Source organism: Struthio camelus, chromosome 9, assembly GCF_040807025.1.
Source record: "Struthio camelus isolate bStrCam1 chromosome 9, bStrCam1.hap1, whole genome shotgun sequence".
NCBI lineage: Eukaryota > Metazoa > Chordata > Aves > Struthioniformes > Struthionidae > Struthio > Struthio camelus.
This window is the reverse complement of record NC_090950.1, coordinates 20685170-20700041: the sequence shown is the minus strand read 5'-3', so window position 1 is coordinate 20700041 and position 14872 is coordinate 20685170. Positions and strand designations below refer to the sequence as shown.

General features: G+C 44.6%; 1 protein-coding gene across 22 annotated transcripts in view; it reads left to right on the top strand.

The window, feature by feature from the left end:
- LPP (LIM domain containing preferred translocation partner in lipoma) overlaps nt 1-14872 on the top strand; it is a 356455-nt gene that overhangs the window by 116022 nt on the left and 225561 nt on the right. The window lies entirely within an intron of this gene.

The following is a 14872-nucleotide window of genomic DNA, read 5'->3' as shown; positions in this document are numbered from 1 at the left end:
GGCAGAAGTCTCTAGGTGACTTTAGCATTTCTGAGTCCAAACTGGGTCAGGGTCTGGAAGCAACAAAATAACTGGCCCTTGTGGGAGTATGGGTGTTGCATGGAAACTGCTGAGTGGTGCCATGCAGACCTCGGTCGATCCAGCTGGCCGTATTAGTTTGACTTCTTTTTGAACAAGACTTTCCTGCTTGTGGATCTGAATTTGCTTTCCATCCGTGGCATGGCTCTCTGCAGACTGAGTACTCTCCCTGCTGATGATGGAGAGCTGACTGTATTATTAGCTTAAAGCTAACCGTGCTTCAGTGTGCAAAAGCAGGAAAGTATATGAGCATATTTAGAACGACCTGAATAGAAGTATATGTGAGGAGCAAGTAATTCATTCTTCAAAATTGCCAGTTCCACCAAATTCACTGGCGACACTTAGCCATGACTTAAAGATTGGGCTGAAAAAACACCCCGAACCTCTGTAGGGGTCCTTTGCTGATTTCTGTGTAGGAGTAGATTGTGCTTCCTGTCCATCCCATGATGCGGTCATTAAATTCCAGTGAGGGTGAGCCTTCAGGTAAGGTTACTAAAAAGGGAGCAGTAGCAGGGTAGTAGATCTGTCCTCAAGCCTTAATCAATTGTGACATCCCAGGAGGCAAAAGAGATGTTGGAGATGCTACAGTTATGGAAATTGGGGGAAGAAAGCAGGGAGCAGCCCCCTTGAGAACCAGATAATGAAAAAGCAGGGATAGCTGGTAGCTTTGGCCTCATGGTCCCTTTTCATTCTGAGTGAGCGTGCCTTGCTAGTGCTTGACAGGGATGGGAAGAAAAGGGAGAGTGTGGTCTATAGATGTCCAGTGTCCAGGATATTCCCCACAAGAGGAGGAACGTTTTAAGAAGGTGCAGTGGCTTTGAGGATTCTCTGCTGCAGTGATGTTTCGGCAAGTCCAGTGGCAGAAGCCATATGTGGTATGTGCACAGGGGGCTATATTGTCAGCCAGCATGGGTTCAGAGTGATCTATTTCCAAGTTGTAGAGTGTGTGCTGAGTTTGTTCTTCTGTGTCTACAGCATTGGCCTTCATGCTCTGGTTTGTTGTGAGCTTGTTTTCACATCGATCAGAGGCTGTTGCAGGACACAGGCCACTGGATCCAGCTAGCTTGATGGTTTGGGCAGGTGCAGCTTCTCATTTGCCTTGACATTGCATGACTCAAGAACTGCGAGCTGCCTGTATCTTTGCTCCCCAGGAATGGCTCTGCTGGGTGAGGATGTGTAGTAGAGTGTCTTGAAACTTTTCTGGAGGGCCACACATTGGAATGCCAATTTCTGCTAACTCTGGAGGCAGCAGGATCTTCCCTTGGAGCAATCTGGTGGAAACCTGCCCAATAGCACAGTACAATTCCAGTGCAGAAATTGAGAGCGCTGCTTCTTTGTTCTGTGATGTTGCTGAATATGAGTGCGGTGTCATTCTGCCCTTTAAATAGGGCAGTGCACATCCCTCCTTTCTCCCTTTACCTCACCTCTCTCTTTTTTTTTTTTTTTTATCTTGTAAATTATGGCTAGCTAGAGATGAGAATTCAGCATCTTGTTTACTGCAAACAGTTGGGAACCTTAATAAATGGTGAAAAAGAAAGACTGACAAGGGATTAATAAACAGAGGACAGCAGATTAATAGCAAGACAATAGCATTTGGTTCAAGGCCTGGTCTTCCCGTTTGCCATTAATTGAAGACTGATGGCAGTAGTTCTGTTAGTTTCACTCTTTCTGTGCCAGGTTTTCCTGGCTAAGTCTAATAAATGTTGTAAAAATATAATCTAGGGAGAAGCCCACCCTCACAGACTACTGGCCAAATGAGAAGGTATTCATGTTGCTTTCTACTGAAAGCTTAAGCAACAGCATCAATATATTTGTGAATTGTGAGGTCAGATGTTCAGGTGCTTACAGCTCCATAAGACAAAAACATATCATAAAATGCATCTTGCCAAGCAAGCTGTCTCCGACAAATTGTTTGTTACTCCATGCCCTATGCAAGAGATTGATTTCTGTTCTCTTGACTGGGTTTTCAGCTTTGTTCCTCTGGAAAATTGGGCTCTTGACCTATTGCATCTGGCCTCTAATTAGTCTTTGCGTGAGATTAGATCATTGTAAGAAAACCGTAACTTTACTAAGCCTATTCCCTGTTAAATTTGTTCCAGAACTGTAGAACTACATCACAGAAAGTCTTTATTCTGGTGGAAAGATGCATGCTGTTCTGGATGTCCTATATAGAAGGTCAATCTCAAACTTGTACCTTAAAGAAGGTTGAAATTGCAAAGTCAAGCACTGCAGTAGTCCTTTGGCATCTGCCCTCATGTATCTTAATCATCTTTGAGAACATGACCCCAAGCTCTTCTCTCCGTGTGTAGGATTATATCAATATGCAGGTATGTGTATGGCCATTTTGGGGAGGAAGCAGCTGTGTCCCCATAATGGTGTGTGATGAAAACAGGGCTAAAATCAGACCTTTATGCTGCAGTGGCTGAATTTATTTTCCAAGGAAGAAAGGCTGTGCACTGTTTCGGTATCCCTGTAATAAAGCTATTCTCATCTTCTCTGTTCTTGCGTTTGGTGCCCTTGGCTTTTCAGAAGTTAATTGATTTGTCCATATTATGATTCTCTCTTTAATTTTATTTGTGTAAAAAAGAACATGCACTAATCTTTCTCCAGAGAAATGTTTCACACTGCTCCTCTTTGAACGTTGGCCCCAGGTCTACCGCATTTCTTAATGAGTCTCTAACTAAACAGCTACGGTTCCCACATGCTCCAGCCTTGACGTGCATACTCATACACCCACGTGTTTGCTCCCAGTTGAACCTAGCAGTCTTCCCCCTGCACACACACATATACAGAGGCGCGCGTACACACGCACGCAAAAAATGCTTTGGGATCTGCAGCATCAACACAAACCATCTGTCTTCCTAGGAGGCTTAGCCCTAGCGCGTGGGAGAGGGCTCTATACCTATGGAAACGTGTAGGATACCTGATGGATTTGGCATCAAACGAGCTGTCCTGTGAATTAGAAAGGCTGTAACCTCTTTAATGCGGTGCCCTCACTCCCGGCTCATTTCACATGCTTCTCCGGGAGCCTGAATTCCTGCAAGCTGCGTTACCCACTGCGCTGCTCCCTCCTTCAGGACCTGAGCTAGCCTGAATATGCAGACAAACACCAACACTGAATTCCTGCCTGGAATTCCACGGGCTGCCAGATCTCTGATAGCTTGTTTTTAATGAAGATTCCTCCTGCAATTCCTAGAATATCTTGCAGTGCAGAAAATGAGCTGCGTGTGTATTTTACAGCGGGCTGAATTCTCCCTGCTCTTTGCAGTTCCCTCGGTGAACGTAGAGGAAAAGGAGGGGGAAGCAGCTGACTGCTTTGTTGTTGTTGTTTCTCTATTTGACTTCTGTGAAATATGCAGCGATCAATCGCTCACAACTAACAAAATGTTTTTGTTTCTCTTTGCAAAAGCATATGGGAGCGGCAGGAAAAGCATATGGGCGTTTTTAGGAAAACATATTGGTGAACGGACAAATTATAGTGGTGCCAATATGTTTCGGATGTCTGGCTAGACCACTACTACTACCACACTTGCTGGCATGCAAACCCATCCACAAGATTTCCAGCATATGAGTGGTATGTAGCTACTCTTAGGGAAACACAGACGGTGTTGGATCAGACCCATGTTAAAATAGCATCGTGATCCATCTTCAGCATGCGTGACTGCCTCGCCAAGTCCCAGACCAGGTTCAGTGCTCGTGTTTATGGCGGTATGTCCATTATCTCAGTAGACTGAGCCCAGAGCTCCGCTTGCAGCTGGCTGCAAGTAATGGTAATGGTAACCATTTTTCTGTCTAAAAACCTTGACGGCGAGTCCTAATAACAGCTGGGCATCTTGCAAACAGGCTGGGCAGCCTCTGGTTTTCCCATGCTGCTCTGTCAGCCCTCTCTTTGTTCACTGGAGCTTTATTTGTAATTTCTCTTACCGTGTGTGCTGCTTTTGAGGAAATGCAATGCAATGTAAAACATTTGCATTGCTTCTGGGCCCAGCCTTTTTTTGCCTCAATACTGATGAGTCAGAGAAAGGGACCTAAGAGCTGAGAGAGATCGGGGGGGGAAATGTATGAAGTGCATTAAGCGATCTTGACTGGTGGACTGGTTCTGGTGGCTTGCAGCATCCTGACAGCTGGAGTTGCACTCCTGCAGACTCCCCCTTGCAAGCAGAAGTCCTCGATGAGTTAGGTCCGTGCGGCTGCTTTTCCTTGGCCCTGGCAGCGAGGGAGTGCTGCATCCCTCGGGAAGGGAGCCCCCGTGGCCAGCACTGGCATGTAGACTTCCAGCAGCGGCACTGCAGCCCCTGTTTGAACTTCAGCAGATGTTAGAGGGCCCGGCTGATATGGAGATGCACAGGCACCCTGGTGAGAGACAGCTCCTGCCCTTACAAACTTGCAGGCTAAATAGACAAAACATAGCTGCACAGAAAGATGTAACGCACCTGGATTGCCAGGGGAGATGGGCAGTAATCGAACTTGGGGTGCAGCTTCATGAACAGCTTATAGCAGTCTAGGTTGGTACTGCTGCTGGAAGAGGAGGTCTAGTGTCCATATGGCCCCAACCCTCATTTCTACCCATGCGGCCACTTTTATCCTTTACAGGCACAAGTGATGGGACAAAGGAAGGGGAAAACCATAGTTGGGGACTGAGAGGATAAGCAAGATGCACAGCTGTGAAGTCATGTGGACATCACTTTGTTTATCTTAGTTATGACCGTGCTCTCTCAGATATTCTGAGTGGTAATTCAGCACCTTTTAGTGTTCTTCCCCTTATGCCAGCTTCTGGATGATTTGCCACTGAGTAATTTTGCATTATTTAATGTAGCCACTTTCCTTACAGCTCTTTTGTTCCGAGAGACAATTCCCTATTTTATTATGCAAACAGTACATTAAGATCCTTGTGGGCCAAAGTTCCCAGCAGCGCTAGAGATGACGGCAAAGAAGTAGGTTATTTCAGAAATAATGATTCTCTCCTCCGGAAGCCTTCTTGGAGTTCTACTGTAACTGCTTTTGATGTTATACGTAGGTTTTTTTTTTTTTTTAATAAATTCAGTACTTCCTAAATGTTATAGAGCTCAAAAAATACACTGTATGCCTTGTCACAATATTTAATACAGAGTGCTATTTACAGTAATGAATCAAAATGTCAGGTTTTAAAATATGAACTGTCAGAGTGTTCCTACTTTGCAGAAAACTTTGATATGACAGTTTGTTAATCATATGACTGTTACATCAAATGTGTCTCAGAGTACTTCTGCTCAACAAAGTCTTTTTTATTTCTTCTCCTTTTCACTGTTAATTCTGTTAGAGTTGTTTGAATGCACTTTGATTAGAGGTCTGAAAAACCCAGAGCTGAATGCTTTTGTTATTGCTCCGTGTTTACAGATGGGATATACCAGCGCCAGCGTTCACGCTGATCGCGTTCACTCAGTCTTGCCAATGGTGGAGCGTGTTCCCCAGTGTTTGCCCTGAGCATACTGTGGCTGGGAAGCTGGGACTCTCCGATTTTGATGTACGGCCAAAACCTGTGTGCGGGGTGTGGTAGTGGAGAACCAGCCTGATAGCGTTATCGAGCGTTACGGAGCGCCACAACGCGAGCAGCGCACCCTTGTCAGGGGAAACAGAGGGGTGCTCAGGGTGAGGAAAACCATCCTTGCTTGGGGACTCGGGGCAGCTTTCCCCAGGCCGGGCTGGGTATTGCCCCCCACCCCAGCACCCCCACTGTGGGAGGGCTCGCTGGTTTGGGTGCAGCGCTGCACAGTTGCTGGCCTGGTGCTCCAAGCAGTGCGGCCGTATTCGTGTGGCTCTGCGCCTGGGTCCTGGTGGGAGCAGAAGCGTGCTGCAGACATGTGCCAGCAGCCCCCGTGGTGCCAGCCTGTTCCAGCCACTCGCCCTTGCTTGGGCCCAAGAGGTGATGCTGGTGGAAACAAGCCCTGTTTGAGCTGTGCTGGCTGCTCCGATGTATCTCTCTGCCTTTGTGGCAACCTGGATAAAACTACCCAGGAGTAATGAAAATCTGGCCTGTATAGTGACATTGCCAATCCTATAGCTTTAGTAAGAAGGAACAAGCAAAACAAAGATTTCAAGGCCTGCTTGTGCATCTTCTTGTTTTTGGTGACCTTATGGAGTCATTTGTGTAGGGAAAAGCTAGATATTGCTTTTGGAAGTCGAGGTGGCACAGGGCTGGATATATCAAGTTTCTCTCCCCGGTGGCTTGGATTACTTTGGACAGTGACCAAAGTAAGACCATTTATGCCCTGAACTCCCCTCTGTGAATTTAGACCAGGGGTACTTACCCTCTTTTTTTCTTTTGTTTGCTTATGTACAAAATGGGAATAATTAATTGATACTGGTTAACTCATCAGGATCTCATTAGGGCAGATTAGACAAACTACTACACTTCATGAAGATGGGGGGGGGTTATTGAGAATTGTGCTTTACAAAAGAGTCTTTGGAAGGACAGGAGTATGAGATGCTAGTGTAAAGATCGGAGGCCAGAGAGGAGTCTGAGAAGTGGTAGAGTCCTGTACCTTTGCCCATAATGTGTTTGTGTCACATTGCCTGGGGCATCGGATGAATTCCCACTGCTCACTAAAACTTGCAGTGTTACCATTGCTTAACTCTTGTAAGTGCAATATTTCTGATCTGGAATTGGCCCAGCGTGGCTATGGGAATAGGAGGAGTCTGAAAAGGCATAGGTGGCGCATCAGCAGTCCAGAAAAGAGGGGCGTAAGCAATGCAAGACGGCGAATCAGAGAGTCTTGTTGATGGTGGTGTTTATCTGGGTCTCATTAACTTGGCCCTTCAGCAAGGCATGTGTGTGAAAGCAGCTTCAGCAAGCGAGTTGAGATTGTTGTCGAAGAGTCATAAGAATTTGTTTTCAGAGGTGCAATCACGTATTTAAGTGCTCTTTCTAATAGCACATCAGTCAGCTCCACAGGGGAAGGGAAGAAGCTGGCCATATCTGAAGTTGAGTATGGAAAGGGGCGAGACCCCCTTTCCGTGGGGTCTCACCCGCGGAAAGAGATTTAGGAAGGCAATGCTCTTGCTGTAGCACCTGTCACAGCAGTTGTGTCCCCAGGTCCCACTGCTGGCCAAGGAGGGGGAGGCAGCAGGGCGAGGTGGTGGTCCGAGTTGACGGCTGAGGGGAAGGAGGCGCGCGAGGCCGTTCCCACGGGGCGAGCCGCCGAGCGAGGGCTCCCGCTGTGTCTTGCCGGTGGAAGCGCCAGCGCGGAGGCTGGGGTCGGGTGGTCGACAGCCAGAAAGCCTGCTAAAAGCCATAAGGTGGAGCAAGCCCCCAAAGGCTTTTCAACACCAGTAAATGGTAGCGGTGGGTGAGGTGGCGGTGGAGCTGGGAGGTGCCATCAGATGTCACTTTTAAAAATATACCTTTGTCAACTTCATTAAGCTAGTTCTGTCGCTTGCTGCATTTCCTTGTTCCGCAGAGGAAAATTGATTATTATTCAATTTTCATTTCAGATGAACCACATTGTTATCACGATGATTTTTCTTTCATTATCATTATTGCAATGGATGGAAAAGGAACTCTAACAGATGTATGATTAGCAGGGCATGAAATTAAAAATCTTTATGTACAAGGAAGAGGTTGTTTACTACCAAATTCCTCATTTAAAAATTAAGCAATATTAAGATGGGCCAGGAGATTCTGTAACAGGCACGGAGTCCTGTTCCCTCCCCTCTCTCCCCATGAGCATTGGCAGAAAACTAAGAATGTTTTAAATGTTACCTTTATTAAAAAATAACAATACTGCAACTGAAAGGTCAGTACCTCCCTTTGGAGGCAGATTATTTAAAGAGCTTGTTCTCTCGCTTCGTCACAGATGGTGTCAATTCAAGAAAATATTTTGATTGATTCTTAAGCCACATTGATTAGGGCAGATTGAACGTTTTCTGTCAAAACTCTTTTGGATGGAAAATAAGGTTTTGACTGAATAATTCTGAGTATGGGTGTGTGCATGTGTGAAAAATATTTGCTGTCAAAATGCTGAAGAACATATATTTAGTATCGTTGGTGCAGTTTGGTATTCTGTACCCAATCCTTTCCTCCTCTTTGTGTGCTGGGTTGTTTAGCCAGACTATATCTCCCATTAGGCCGTTCTCTGGACTCCATACTCTGGGACTCTGGTATGCAGCAGGAGGGCTTGGCAGAGTGCGGTGCCCTGGTGCTGCCTGGGGCATGTGGCCGGTCTGTATGGGGGTGCTTCAGAATTGCAGAGCAGCAACCCTGCCCTGGAAATGTCTTAAACCCTGGGATGGCAGTTTCACATGATAATGCTTGTAGACTTTTGTAGAAAGTTACCAGCATTCTCTAAAAAGTATTTTCTTCCTATAGAAAATCTCTCTCTCTCTTTTTTCCCCCCTCTTTTTTTTTTCATGGTAATGAAATTTTTAGCTTGAGGACATGATTAGTGCTCTTCCTTTTTTTTTTTTTTTTTTTCCCCCTCCCTCTCCCTCCAATCTGGTAATGAATTTTGAAAGAGCTAGATTAAGAAATGTGCCTCAGAAACATTTTATTTATCTGTGTTATGCTGTTGAGATAAGCCTGGTCCTACCTAGAACCGAACATAGTCATTTCCCAGGTACTGTGAGTTTTTTGTTCCATTCTTTTTGTCCCCTAAAGACTCTGTGGCCATGTTCAAGGATGATGCAAGCTGACGTCTTTAGGACTACTCACGTGTAAAGTTTCACCTGGTAAGTGTTTGCAAGACCCAGACCTGAGGCAGCAGCATGATGAATTCTACGCACTGAGCTTGCATGATACTGAACAGAAAATAGGAAGAAGGCTAAAGATTGTTCGTGTGCTCAGGGAACAATTGAGACAGAAAATTGCTTCCAGGATTTCTTCACTTTTCTGTAGAGGGTAATCAGCCTGTGTAATTCTCTGCCACAGGAAATACTGCCTGAAGCTGTTACCCAAAGACGGAAAGTAAAGTTTAGATAGCATCCTGACTACCAAAGGTACTGCAGAGCAGGGATTGCCCCTTACTTTATTTTTTGGTGTGGTGGCTGCTATATATGCAACAGAGGTGCAAACAATACGACAGATAATTGCATATGGTCTTGGATACTCATTTGGTGTGATCTTAGTGCATAGCTGAACTGATCGCTGGTCTTCAGTGCTGTAAACAAGGAGACACGTTTATATGCTGAGATTATATGTAGAGTTTTGCTTAGCATTGTGCTCAGGTTGTAAGCCTGAGGCTGAGGGGAAGGTTAAAACAACTGCAGTAAGATGATGGGTGTTAGGTAATGTCAGTCCTCTTCTCGGTTCAGTTTCTATTTTTGCTCCATACCCTTATTCAAATCACTTAATATTTTTGCACTTTTATTTGTTCACTTGGAGAATGGGGCAGCACTTAGGTTACTTGCAGGAACCTGTGTCAAGGAAGTTTTGATTGAGGCCTTTCAGCTGCAAGTCTCATTGCAGCTTTTAGGGGCTGTTATATTTATTTCTTACTTGAATGAGAATAGGTGTGCCCAAATCACAACATGTACATTATACCTGCTGGGCACCAAAATTTGATTCCTCATTTTCTCTTAATGGATCATACTGGGTCAAAGGATCTTGAGCAGCTAGAAGGGAAAAGAATAAAAGAGAATGAAGTTGGTGTTTGGTTATTGGCTCTGCTCATGATTGTTCCTGTCCTGTCATCTAGCTAACGTTTGCTTTTGTACGGTATTTGTCTGTGCTTCTGTGCACATGAGGAAAAGGAGGACAAATATCACTGGGGTGGATTAGCATTAAAAAATAGTTAACTGATCAAAGCCATAAAGCTTGTCCAAGTGAATTCTTCAGAGAAATAGCTTTGAATTTCCCAAGCAGCCACAGGCCATAAAAGTGAAGTACTATCATTCAGAAATGCAAAAAATCCCCTTCTGTTGGAGGATTGAACCTATTTGTTCCATTTTAGGAAGGTGTTCTAAATGTTTTCTTAATTTTCTTCAGAACATCTTACTACTATCCATCATGTGCCTTTACCAGCTGCGATAGCTTTATTCTTTCCCCTTCTCCTGCCCTATTTCTTTCTCCATTAGTTTTAACCTGCACACTGAAATCTTTATATCCATACTTGGTGTTTTAGATTCCTTTCAGCTCTGTACAGTTTGTGGTGAGATAGCTCTTATGGAGCGCTTTCCATCTCTTGAGCTCAAAACACTATAAAGAAGGGGCTAAATGTTATCCTCAGTGTATGAATCTCCTTCCCTGGAGATGTTCAAAACCCACCTGGATGCGATGCTGTGCAATGTGCTCTAGATGACCTTGCTTGAGCAGGGGGGGGGTTGGACTAGATGATCTCCAGAGGTCCCTTCCATTCTTGGCCATTCTGTGATTCTGTGCATGGAGGTGACAGGGAAGGGAGGATACAGAGGGACAATGGGATTTAGAAAGACTTCATACTTGCTTGGCATAGCACAAAAGGATTGGAAGAGGGCCCTATTCCCCACCTTCCCATCCTCTGCTTCAGCTGCAGCATCATTCCTCTCCCCAGCAGGAGTGCCCTTCCCCTCTGGGTTTGCAGAGCGGGTGGTGGGAAGTTTGAGGGAATGTCATTTTGCTTAAATGGACTAAAGAAAGAGCACATATTGGTACTAGCACAGTCATTAGCAGGATAAAAATTACACCTCAGAGGCCCAGAACTCGCAAAAAAAGAGCATGCTCTCTCAACAGGCATGAGGTGCTTTGTAGCTGGAAGTGCTGATTGCCTAACAAAGACAACCTTTCCAACCTATCCTTTCCAGCTCTAGAGTCTTCTCTTATTGCAAATGTTTTACTGCCTAATACCTGCTAGATATTTTATTTCAGTTTCCCTGGATGCTTTTCAAGCAGAGAATCTCATTCCTGCTTCCCCTCTTAAACTTGGGCATTCCTTCTCTAGGCACGAGAAGGAATTCTAGTCGTCTTCTCTAGAAGACCCAACTTTCATAAAACCATATTTAAAGTGTGTATACACACACACACACACACACACACACACACTTAGTATATAAATGTTTTATATATACTTATATACACATATATACATATACATATACATATATATATATATGTATTTTTTTTTCCCTGGTGAGTTTATGTAAGGCCTAAGTAGATTTTGCTAGAAACTAAGGTCATCTTCAGAGCAGGTGGGCAAAGTAGATTTTGCTAGAAACTAAGGTCATCTTCAGAGCAGGTGGGCAATGGGTGGAGGTCAAAGCTGTGATTAAGAGACTGGACTGCAAGTTTTGGAAAGGGATTAGATCCTTGCACAGGTATGAACATGACACTTGTGTGTGCCATATACACACATCCTGTGCCTGGCTTCTGTGGCAGAAGCAGGAATAATTTACATATGTAAGGCCATTTGCTAGGATGAAGTCACCAGTGTTCAGTTATTAAAGCAGTATAGAGGTGCATACATACACAGGGCAGTGCAAAGGGTTTTCAGAATCCTTCCTTCTCCCTACAAATCGTACTTCAGCCTCTCGTACAGGCTATGGCCTGCCCACAGATGGAAGCAGCCCTCAGCCATTGATGATATGGGCAGAAATTGAATCTGAAGCCAAGTCCTTTCTGGACAGGAAGTATTGTGAAACAAAGGCAGGGTGTGAATTTAAAATGCAATAGCTGTTCCGGGCGTACTTCTCATGTGGGCAGTCTTATTCTGCTCTGAGAGGGCCTTTGTGCAGTTCTGCTTAATCCATTGCCAAAGGCACTCTTAGTGCAGAAAGAAGAATGCCCACACAGGGAGCGAATGGCTTTTCCGGGCTATTTCACCATGCTGAGGAGTCCCAGGAGATGTACATGGTTTCACATCTCCATTAATATCTCAGGAGCTTGCTCTTCAGCTCTCTCTTCTGCTAGAGCTTTAGTGTGGGTAGACGTGCTTTGTGATGGGCAGTTGGTGGAGTTGTATCTCCTGGGCCCTTCTAGGTTGAATGGGCATTGCTCGTTTGCCTGAAGTTATAAGATGGCTCAGTGATCCCCAAGATCTTGGGTATCTTGTGAATAGCTGCTGTTGCAGTTTGACATTCTCCGTCAGCGCTGATGCCTCATGTGGTGTGACGTAGCTGCTGAAGAGAGCTGTTGTGAGATCATGTCTCTGTTTGTATGTTCTTCTTTTTCATATGAAATCCTCAAGCAAACCTGTGCACTGGTCTTGATCATTATCTGAATGTTGCTGAACAGGGGAAAAAAAAAAAAAAGAAAAAAAAGAAAAAGCCCATCTGCTCTACAAAGAGGCAGTGTAAAGAGCAGGCTCTGTGACTAAATAAATTCACATCTGTTTAACAGAACCATCAAATGACAAGCAGAGGGGCCTAATGTGAATCACATGTTGAAACCACAAGTATGAGTGAGATGAGCTGCAAAAGAGAGAGCCTGGAAGTGTTGATCCATGCGAGCAACTGTCGGTTTCTCTCTTGAGTCTCTTTACCTCTCCTAGTTTCCTGAGTAAATGATGTAGAGTAAAAATGACAGGGACATGTGTATGTGTACATATGTGCATATATGTGTATTCCTGGTATGATTAAAAAACCTTCCTGTATCATCTCCAGCTATTAGCTGGAGTAGCAGCAATTGGAAGTCAGGAGAGCAATAAATTGTAGCGGGGAGTGCAGAGGAGGGAGGGCCCAGCTGGTTCTCCTTGAGCTGAGAGAGCAGGTGAAGCTGGTCTCTGCTGGTATTGCATGAGGAAAAATGGCCCTGAGTTTACTCCCTTTAAAAGGGGACTTGCCTTGGAAGTGATTCTTCAGGGGGAAGTCTCCAGGATTGTCATCTCAAGGAATCTGATGGGAGCAGCCTAAAAACATCAAAGGGTAGGTTATGCTTTCATATGTGAAAGTTAATTTCAAACTATGTAGCTAAGTACCAGTCCTAACAGACTATATCTTTCCATGGATCAATTTAGTTTGTTGTTTAGGTTTTTCCCTTAGTGTTTTAAGTCCTGCAGAAACAAAGGGCAGCTCAAGTTTCCATATTGGTTGTGTTGGCAGTTCATTTATTTTTTCTGTGCCAAGAACATATCAATACAATTTCAAAATGTGGTATTTTTATGATTTCAGGCAGCAGTTTCTAACTTAAAAATGACAAAGCTTTGGGGATGCACACACAGCTCAGGTGCCTGAAATCGCCTGACTGGTCTTCATAGCCCTTAGAGAGTCCACTGAGAGGAGGCAAGAGCCTCCTCTCCCACAATATCTCATGAGAAGAAAAATGTAATAATTTGGGTCCCAAAGGTTTCCTCTTGTTGCTGTCCTGCCTTTTGTCCTGGGTATTTTGCAGTATAATGGGCCAGACTTGCAGGAATGAAGAGTGATTGTAGGTACGTTGCTAATCCTGATTTGTAAAGACATGAATCTCCTGCATTTCAGTCTGCTTTCTTCAACTGACAAAGGGCTGTGCTCATGTAGATCACCTGGAAGCTCTGCAAGAGCTCTGCTGGAGGTAATGAAGCACTTAAGGGTCTAGTGGGGTTGAAGGTCCTCCTGGAATGATCAAGAAGTTGCCAACTGTGTTACTTTGAAAGAGAAATATGTGGCCTTACATAGTGAAGGCATACTTGGAAGGCCTTGCAGATGCTTACTAGGGTGTGGGAACACACATTGCCTTAGACCTGTGAGGTAAGGGTAGCCACACTATTGGTGGATATTTGATTAAGTGAGCTCTCCGTGCACATACCAGCTGCATGGCTTGACTGCCTTAACCAGAACACAGGTAGTTGCCAATAGTGGCTAAAATGCAGCAGTGTATCAGTGTCTCCATCTGCAGCGATTCGGATAGAGTGTGGTTCTTCCTTCCCTCCAAAAATTCCCTGTGCTTGCAGTTCATTTCTTTTTCTCTTCCCCCTGCTCTGTTTTTCTCTCAGTCTGTTCTGGGAAGGTGCTGTGAAAATAGATGAGCACTGTAATACTTTCTAGAGGATGTCAGATTTGGACCATTTCACGTCTAGGAAAGCAAGGTGTCCAGATTAGTCTGGAAACTTTTCTATCACAACACAACTTCATACTGATCCCTGGGAAGGGGAACAAAGGGTTATTTGGTTGGCCGAAAACAAGAGAGACAAATGTGATAGTGGTGGAGTAACTGGAGTTACCCTTTTAATATGAGGTGATTGTTTAGCAAAATTGCTAGGCCAGTGTGGCTGCCTGACTGTATTAGTTTCATTGCTGGTACTGTGGTTTGCACCAGCTGAGGAATTGTCCCTCAGAGCTTTGAGCATTGGAAGTTCTTGAGTGAACTGACACAGCTAATAGGTAACAGCAATAGTTTCCCATGTTGGTGCTCAGTATTTTGAGTTTCACAGAAGAACTGAAAACTGAATCCGAAGCACTAGTCACAAGTTTCTTTTCAGAGCAAAACTAATGTCCTACAGTTACTAAAAGATAGCTTTGTCTTGGTGTGCTTTGACACGAGGCATGCTTGCCTCTGGTCTTAGTATTTCTCTTCACCTGTTTCCCATGCTCCCATAACATCCCTCTTTCAACAGCCCTCTTCTCAGTGGGCTGAGCTCTGTGTTTACTGCAAATAGCACAGGGGTACCTAATGTTATCTTAGGACTCCCACTCCTATCCATGTGTCCATGGGCGTTCAGGGGCTCTTCTGATTTAGGCATCATTTCAACGTATATATATATATATTTTTTTCCCAGTGTGCTGTTTTTCCTTGACAAAAGGACCTGGAGTTGATAGTGAACACAGCTGTGTGCTCTCATTGCAAATGAAGCAAACTGCATACTGGGTTACTTCAGGACAAGTCTAGCCAGTAGATTGAGGGGAGTTATTGTTCCCATTTACTCCATGTTGG